This window comes from Mirounga angustirostris, unplaced genomic scaffold (assembly GCF_029215605.1).
Source record: "Mirounga angustirostris isolate CCGP_5_RB_7025 unplaced genomic scaffold, mMirAng1.0.hap1 SCAF_5, whole genome shotgun sequence".
In the NCBI taxonomy this organism is placed as follows: domain Eukaryota; kingdom Metazoa; phylum Chordata; class Mammalia; order Carnivora; family Phocidae; genus Mirounga; species Mirounga angustirostris.
The window spans coordinates 59794547-59802359 of record NW_026991713.1 but is presented as its reverse complement, the minus strand read 5'-3'; positions in this window follow the sequence as shown (position 1 = coordinate 59802359).

Here is a 7813-nt window from a genome sequence, read left to right as displayed (position 1 = left end):
TTGGCCTGATCTCTTGTTCTGTGGTGGTCCCCACCCCCCACCCCACCCACAGGCAGTGCCTTTTTCCTGAGAGGGTGTTTATTGACAGACCTGCTGGAGTAGAAGCTCAGCCTTGAGCTTCTCTTTTTTTAATTAATTTGATGTGTTTGGCATCAGCTCTGCTGCTAGTGGGGTATTTTCTAGGAGGGAGAGGAGTGTTGGAGGCCTTGCTCCTGTTCTTTCCCTTCCCAAATAGACTAGTATTTCAACCTGACAGCTCCCAGCCGGTCCTCTGGCTATGGAGCATTGAGTGTTTATTCTCCTGATGTTTTTATTCCAAAGTCTTTGCCAGGGTCATGTTGTTGAAGTTTGCCAAATGACAGCAGCCCCTGACCCTGCTACTGAACCTGACACACTTTACAGGTACAGCTGTTGTCAGAAAATTATAGAAGCCAAAGGCAAAAGATAGCTTTGAGAGGTCATCTTGGACACGCCCCTGTCTCTGGCCTAGTACCCATACATTTCTGCTCAGGTAAATTAGAAAGATCTGGTGTTCAGAGGTAATAGATGTCATACTCTTCAATTCTCATTCCATTATCTAACAGGCCTCACTGTCACTTTCATTATATGGACCCACAGATTTTCCTTTCCAATGTCAGGCCTTTCCTACTTTAACTGCTCCCAGAAAATGGATGACGAAGAACATAACCTGCTGTACACTTGAAAAACCGGGTTAGAAGACGGGACATAATCCAGAGAAAGTGGGCCAAGGGATTAATTCAATCTTTAACACAGTCTACATTCCTTGCAAAGACCAGAGTAATTTCCAGACTGATTTAGCTGTTAGCTAAATGTAGACATCTGAAATCCTTCCTAGATCACCATGATAAACAGATTTCTAAGTTTAGACTAGTCTCACCCACAGATTTCAATGCTTTTTGTCTACCCACATCCCAGTCTACACCCTTCCCCCAGCTTAGGCTCCCAGAATGCTGGTACCAGCCAGTAACACACACACTTACCACAGGCCTATGTAATGTCAGGCAACTGGTTGTAAGCAGGAGGAAGATGTCATCTAGTTAATCCAGCCACTTGCCTCCATATATCTAGATATTTGGAACTGACCAAATGGAGGAATAACCCATTGAAGTTTTCCTTCATCAACAGGTCGTTAGCCCTAAAATTTTGTAATCAAGCAGTGTCCATGGACAAAGTTGGCTGCACCATTAACACTTCCTTTCTCCACTTGGCATGCTGTGGCTGAACCGGCTTACTCCCCAGCTAGTGACCCCAAGGCTGGCTTGAGTGGCTTGGCAGTAGTAATAAAGAGAGATGCCAGTATCCCAAAAGTCTGGCAGGCCTCCTGACTATCAGACAGCTGCTGTCATTTTCATAAAAGAAGAAGCAGAAGGCAAAACAGAACTGCAGGAAGGAGACTGCCCCGTTCCTAGTGTTGGAAGGGGCCAAAAAATGGGAACTTGTTTCTTTTTTTTTTTTAAGATTTTATTTATTTATTTGACAGAGAGACAGCGAGAGAGGGAACACAAGCAGAGGGAGAGGGAGAGGGAGAAGCACGCTTCCCACCAAGCAGGGGGCCCGATGTGGGGCTTGATCCCAGGACCCTAGGAGCATGACCTGAGCCCAAGGCAGACGCTCAATGACTGAGCCACCCAGGTGCCCTGGAACTTATTTCTTGAGGGTAGTCTATTTATCTTGGGAAGATAATGGGGGCTGGGGGGAAATTTGGGTGAACCAATTCAAAGCAATATATCCTCATTACCTTTGGAGAAAATGCTTCATACTAGCCACCCTTGCAAGGGACCAATTGGGACCATTTCTACACAGTCTAGTGAAGCAAACAGTGATTGGGTATTTAGAGATGGAAATATATGAAACCAAATAATTCAGAAAATCTACTTAAAATCCTAAATCATCTAGATCTACACTCTCTTGTCTATATGTCAGATTAACTAATTGCCAAAGTTCTGCTTCATTTGGTGATATGTCGTTTCCACTACAGTAAGCCTGATCTAATTGGTTTATCTCCACAACTCCCAAGTCACAAAAACATTGTTTTAGCCCATCCCCCACTCTCTCCATGTCTCGAACCACTAGTGGGTCTGAAACAGCAGCTGAGGATAGAGGAAGAGAAACTCAAGGTTAAGACATAGAGAATGTTGGGATGCCTGGGTGGCTCAGTCAGTTGGGTGTCTGACTTCAACTCAGGTCATAATCTCGGGGTCCTGGGATCCAAGCTTGAGCTCCACCACTGGGGCTCCACGCTCAGTGGGGAGTCTGCTTCTTCCTCTCCCTCTGCCCCTCCCCCTGCTCTCTCTCTCTCAAACAAATAAGTAAAATTTTATTAAAAAAAAGAAATAGAGAAGGCAAGGGGCACCTCACTGGCTTAATCAGTGGAGCATGTAACTCTTGGCCTTGGGGCTGTATGAGCCCTGTGTTGGGTGTAGAGATTACTTAAAAATAAAAATTTTTGAAAAAAAAAAAAAAGAAATAGAGGAGCCCAAATCACCCTCCTTCCCCCTCTACAGATATCTGGGCTGAAGCAAACCTGAGTTAGGGAGGAGAGAAGATTTCACATTAAATCAAACTCAGCGTCTTGAAGATACATTGGACTGGACATTCTAACTACAGATTTGGAATTGTGTATATGACTTGAAGTTGTTATAGGACTGTTACCTGAGAGCGAGCAGAAGAATCTTGGGGCTCCTAGGGTTTTAATCCAAGGGTCAAAAAGGATTACCTAACAACCATTGATATTTATAATGAGTGATGGAAGATAAAAATCAAGTTGCATTTTGTCTGTTAAAGGGTGTGTTAGTTAAGGATGGACTGGGTGGCCATAAAATACTCCAAAATGTACAGTGGCTCAAACACAATAGAAGGTTATTTCTCCTTTAGGTAAAGTCCTAAGCAAATGCTTCATGTCAGTGGAAAGCTCTTCTCTACATGTGATTCAGGGGTCCAGGCTCTTCCTGTATGAATGTCCACTATTCCCTAGGGCCTAAAGGCTGGCGTCCAAACTGAAGAAAGAGACAGGGAGCATGGGAGAGGGGAATAGGGACACATCCACTTGTTAAATCTTTGGCCAGGAAATGGCATATACATTCCATTGACCAGAGCTCAGTCACATGGCCACATCAAACTGCAGAGGAAGCTGGGTAATGTAGTCCAGCTGTGAGTCCAGGAGAAGAACTCCCAGATTTGGAGCAGTTGCTACAGAGACCCACCTGGAAGATCCTCATGGAGAACTAATGGTTCAACCACAATGGAGAGCATAACTGTGAGAATATTTTTTTCTTCAAAAGGAAGATCATCACTCCCCAAAGAGACTTTGTTCCAGATAGTGTGTGTTGATGCATGGGGGAGAGTAAAGATGGAATGGGGGAGAAATTGAGAGGACTTTCCTGAAAGAACAGAAGTAATCCCATGAAGATGGACGAGGATGGTGTAGCTTGACTACTGAGCCTTCCACTTGGAGACTGTTTCTCCCCGCCCCCCCGCCCCATGGAACTTCTAGCCTCTTGTGTAATGAAGATGTGCCTTGTGTAATGAAGATGTGCCCTAGATCTTGAGGAGCCTGGAAGTAGACAGTCCTCTTAAAAGAAAACAACAACAACAACACCCTTTTTGCTACTGAAAAGAATCTCCGGTAAAATGTGCCATTGGATACAGAAGCCAGTAAAATACAGTGAATGCAGAAGAACTGCCTGGCCCTTCAACCCTAAACAAAATCATATTTTACGTTAGATTAATCATAAAACCGAATTTAATTTTTTTTAAGTGCCTCATTTTGGTAGGATCAGAAGACACATCTGGCAGGGATGAGGTCATCACAAGAAGAGTTTGAATATTTGCAATTAAAAAACACCCGCCTCTTTTGGAGTCTCAGTCGAGGTGGGAGCAAACAGCTTCGCAGGACCCATCACCGAAGGCAAAGTTTCCGAAACTCAATCTCCTCTGTTACCTATATTCCGGGCCCCTAGCTCGCTATTAAAAATACAGGGCGTCTCCTTTCTCACGCAGATGCACCGTTCTGCAGCGACGCTCACTACCGTATTCACGTCTGTGTGGAGTTTCACTGGACTTGTACATTAAGCACCCTCCCCTGCCCGGTTTCTTGAGACGAGCTGGGACACACGCTGGAAAAACAAAACGGGGGAGGGGAGGAGGTCTGTCAAATCCCAAAGCAAAGAGCAGCCAAGGCTTCCTAAGTAAAGGAGAAGGACTTGGGGAAGAAATAATCCGTTAGTGCAGGTACCGCGCGGTTGAAATTACTCCCCCTCCCTCCAGTGCCGTCATGAAGAAGGACCCCGTCCTCGCCTTTAGGCGTGAGCAGCTCTGGGGGTTACAAAGCTGCAAAGAGCGGTCTTTGGAGGCTTGGGGAGTCAGCGATCCTTCGGTTTCCCAACCCCACCCGCTCCTCGCCGGTCCACGAGAAAGCCGGGTCCGGAGGCTTGCAGGGTGCGGAGCCCTGCGCCCCGGGCTCGACTGCGGGGCTGCATCCCCGCGCCCCCGCCCGCTCGCCGCCTGCAGCCCGCCACGGCCGCAGCTCGGACTCTGCCTGCAGAGGGGGCCGCCCTTCTCCAAAAGCGGCTTTGGGGAGCTCTGGGTCCCCGCAGGGCCACAGCGGGAAAGTGACTGGGTCCCCCCAACGTGGAGACGTTGCCGCGGGACCCAGCTCCTGGAAAGGGCGAGGGGGCGCTGGGCGGCTGCCGGGCCCCAGTGCGGCGCCAACACATACAAGTTCTGCTAGGAATGTTTGAAAATCAAGTTTCTCCCCGTTCGGGTTTTTCCCCCCCGTTTCAGTCTATTCCCTTCAAAAAACCAAAGACGTGGGCGGGCGGGCGCCACCGGGTCTGGGCACTGAGGTTCTGACTGGGGCAGATTTCGTTTGGTTCAGGTGGAGAAAATAAGGGTCGCCCTGTCCCAGGCTGGGAACGTGGGCCCTCTGTCCCTGAGCCGTGCAGACCTCCGCGGCTCCCTCGAAGAGGGGCGCTCTCCCGGCCGCCCAGAGCCTCGGAAGGTTCCAAGGAGACCGTGCGCACCCGTGGGCCCCAGCTCCCTGCCGGGACCGGCCAGGGGAAAAGCACTGAGCGCCGCTGCCCGCACCCCTCGAAGCGGCGGGCCTGAAAGCGCGGTCCGACGCACGCTGCGGCGAGGCGAGAAGGCGGCGAGTCCTCGGCCAGCGCTCCTCGCTCGGCTTCTGCTAGGCCCTCCGCCTGATTTCGGCTGGAGGAGGTGGTCGGTTTTCGAGGGCAGAATACGAGGCTACGGGGAAATTGGACGGGAAGGCAATACTCCTGAGCTTCTTGAACGGCCCTGGGAGAGAAGAAAAATAAAGAAGCTACTGATTTTGAAAATAAAGATCTGGAGCGAGATTATGATCCCACTGGCTTTTCCACTGAGGCTCGCCCCCCACCCCCTACCGTGCACGTCGGAGCTGGCTCCGTCCGAGAGAGCACGAGCACGGAAAAAATGCCTTTTGGGCCTTGAGAAGGGGGACCACCCCCCAGCTTTGGATACTTAAAGCTGAAGCTGCTAAACAATGAGAAAATGGTGGAGAGGGAGGCGTTAAGGGGGTTTCTTCACTGCCCTAGGGGTTTGTAACAAAGCAGATTTTGAACTTACTACAAATACGTTCCCTGTTCACATAGCGTAGACATCATTCTTCAAGTCCACTGTGTGGGGCGGGTCGCGGCGGCAAGGTTCTCGTGGAAGTGGGCGGACATATTCCAGCATTCTAAAAAATATTATCACGGCGAAATCGTGGGAAAATTCAGGCGACTCTTCCTCTCACTTACCTTTTGATTAGTTGAGTAATTCAGGAAAAGGAGAATTTTGGTTGCTTGTGGAGACCCATCATCGCTGGAGAGGAAAGAGAGAGAGAGAGAGAAGGAAAATCTAATAGAGAACCATGGAGTGTGTGCTGAGATGGTGGAATGGGTCCTCTGCATATTTTTTGGTGTAAAAGGACAGAGTCTGCCTTTCCGGGGCATCAGTTCCAGGAAGGATATTGCTTCCACTGTGGTAAAAGGCATAGTGCTAGATAAAGTTACCAAAAGGTGCAGGTGTGTATGGTGGAAAACAAGGGGTTTCTACTTATATCGCTGGAAAACATCTTTCTTGGTGGGAATAATACTTGGGCTCTAGTCCCCCCCCCCGCCCCCCCGCGGGTAGGACCAACCTCCTCCACATAATCCTTAGGCTGAATATGCACTTGCAGAGTGAATCTGGGGCATTACTCCCCCTGACTTGAACTGGCAGATTCAGGTCCATATTCTAAGCTGCGCAGAGCATCTGAGAAATCCCTGCTGAGACCAGAGCCTGAGCAGTGAGCCCTGACAGGCCAACGTGAAGACCGAGGGGGTGTCTCTACCTAGCACGGAGCTGGGCTCTAATGGCTGCACCCAGAGAGCCACAGTACCCTGAGACCAAGGGAGCAGTTACTTTGGGGAAAGGGGGGTTGGGATGGGGCTTTCTTCTTCCCTGGATAAACCACATTTGGGAGACTTTCTTCAAGGGTGGGGCAAAGTTTTGACCGTTGTGAGCCCACTTTTCTTACTGGCAATGTTTGAAGAGAGAAATTCACCACTGTTTATGATCCTGTCCCTACTATTTAAAGTACAAAGTATTCTAAAGAAAAGATTTGATATAGGAAATCTGTAGACCCACAGTGCCCCAGATTTAGAAGTACATTTGAAGCATGCCCAACTGGGTTGTCGTCCTGGATTTCGACACAAAACAGGACATGCAACATGCAGCAAGTGACAACAAATACATAGTCACACCGAAATTAATACTGAGATTTCTATCATGCGAACAATTTGCTTTTTCTCCTTTACCCTTATGCCAGCTAAGATTTAGACAGCTTTGCAGAAGTCCCTTGTCATGGCTTCTCTGCCTCTGCCCACCCGTCCTTCCCACCCACTTCCCCCCACTTTTTTTCTTTTTTTGAGCCAAGAATTCTCTCACAAATTTTCTTAGTAGGTGCATGATTTTTTTTAACCACTTCCCTATCCCAAGACTGGAGATCAGGAACAGAAAATAGTTTTGTTTTGTTTTTCCCTTTCCTTTTGCATTTGGGAGGTGCCCTTTTCCCCAGGAACAAACGGACAGGGAGTGAGAAGGAAGGGAAAGCTGGGTGATTCTTGGTCTTGGCAGTGGTGGTTGTCAACAAAAATTTGCAATCGAGATGCGACCCTGTAGCTAAGCAGAGGAGTCCCCGGAAGCACAGGGACCTGACTCCCAAACCCCCGCCGAGGCTCCCAGTAGCACAGCCTAGCATGCCTGGGCAGTCGGGTAAACCCCCCGCCTCTCCCCACCCGCAGAGCTCCCAGGGACCTCGTAAGTCTGCTGTACCCCACAAATGAATGTACCCACCTGTGCGCTCGGCTACCGGTACCCACCGAGCGCACACAAGCGCATCCGTCCGGATCCCGGGGGCGATCGCTCCTGGCTGGCCGGCTCGGGCCCGGCCGCGGCGGGGAGCGGAGCGGGCGCCTCCCGATGCGGGCACTTATCCCGCTGTCCTCCCCTGTCGGCCCTTTATTGTCCGGTGTGGAAGCGGCTTTCGCCCAGCTTAAGCTCGGTCGGAATTAGTGAAATCAAATACTCAATAATTACTACATGTAAAACAACAACAATCCCCACATCAGCCTATTAAAATAAACGAAGGACCTCTCCAAGTCTTGGGCGCAATCCAGACAGAAAAGGGAAAGGAGTCAGAGGCTGGCGCCGAGTTCCCGGCGTAGGCAGGCGGCGGCGACCGCTCCGGCTTTGGGGGGACCCTGCATCCAGGCTCCGGAAATGAGCCGAA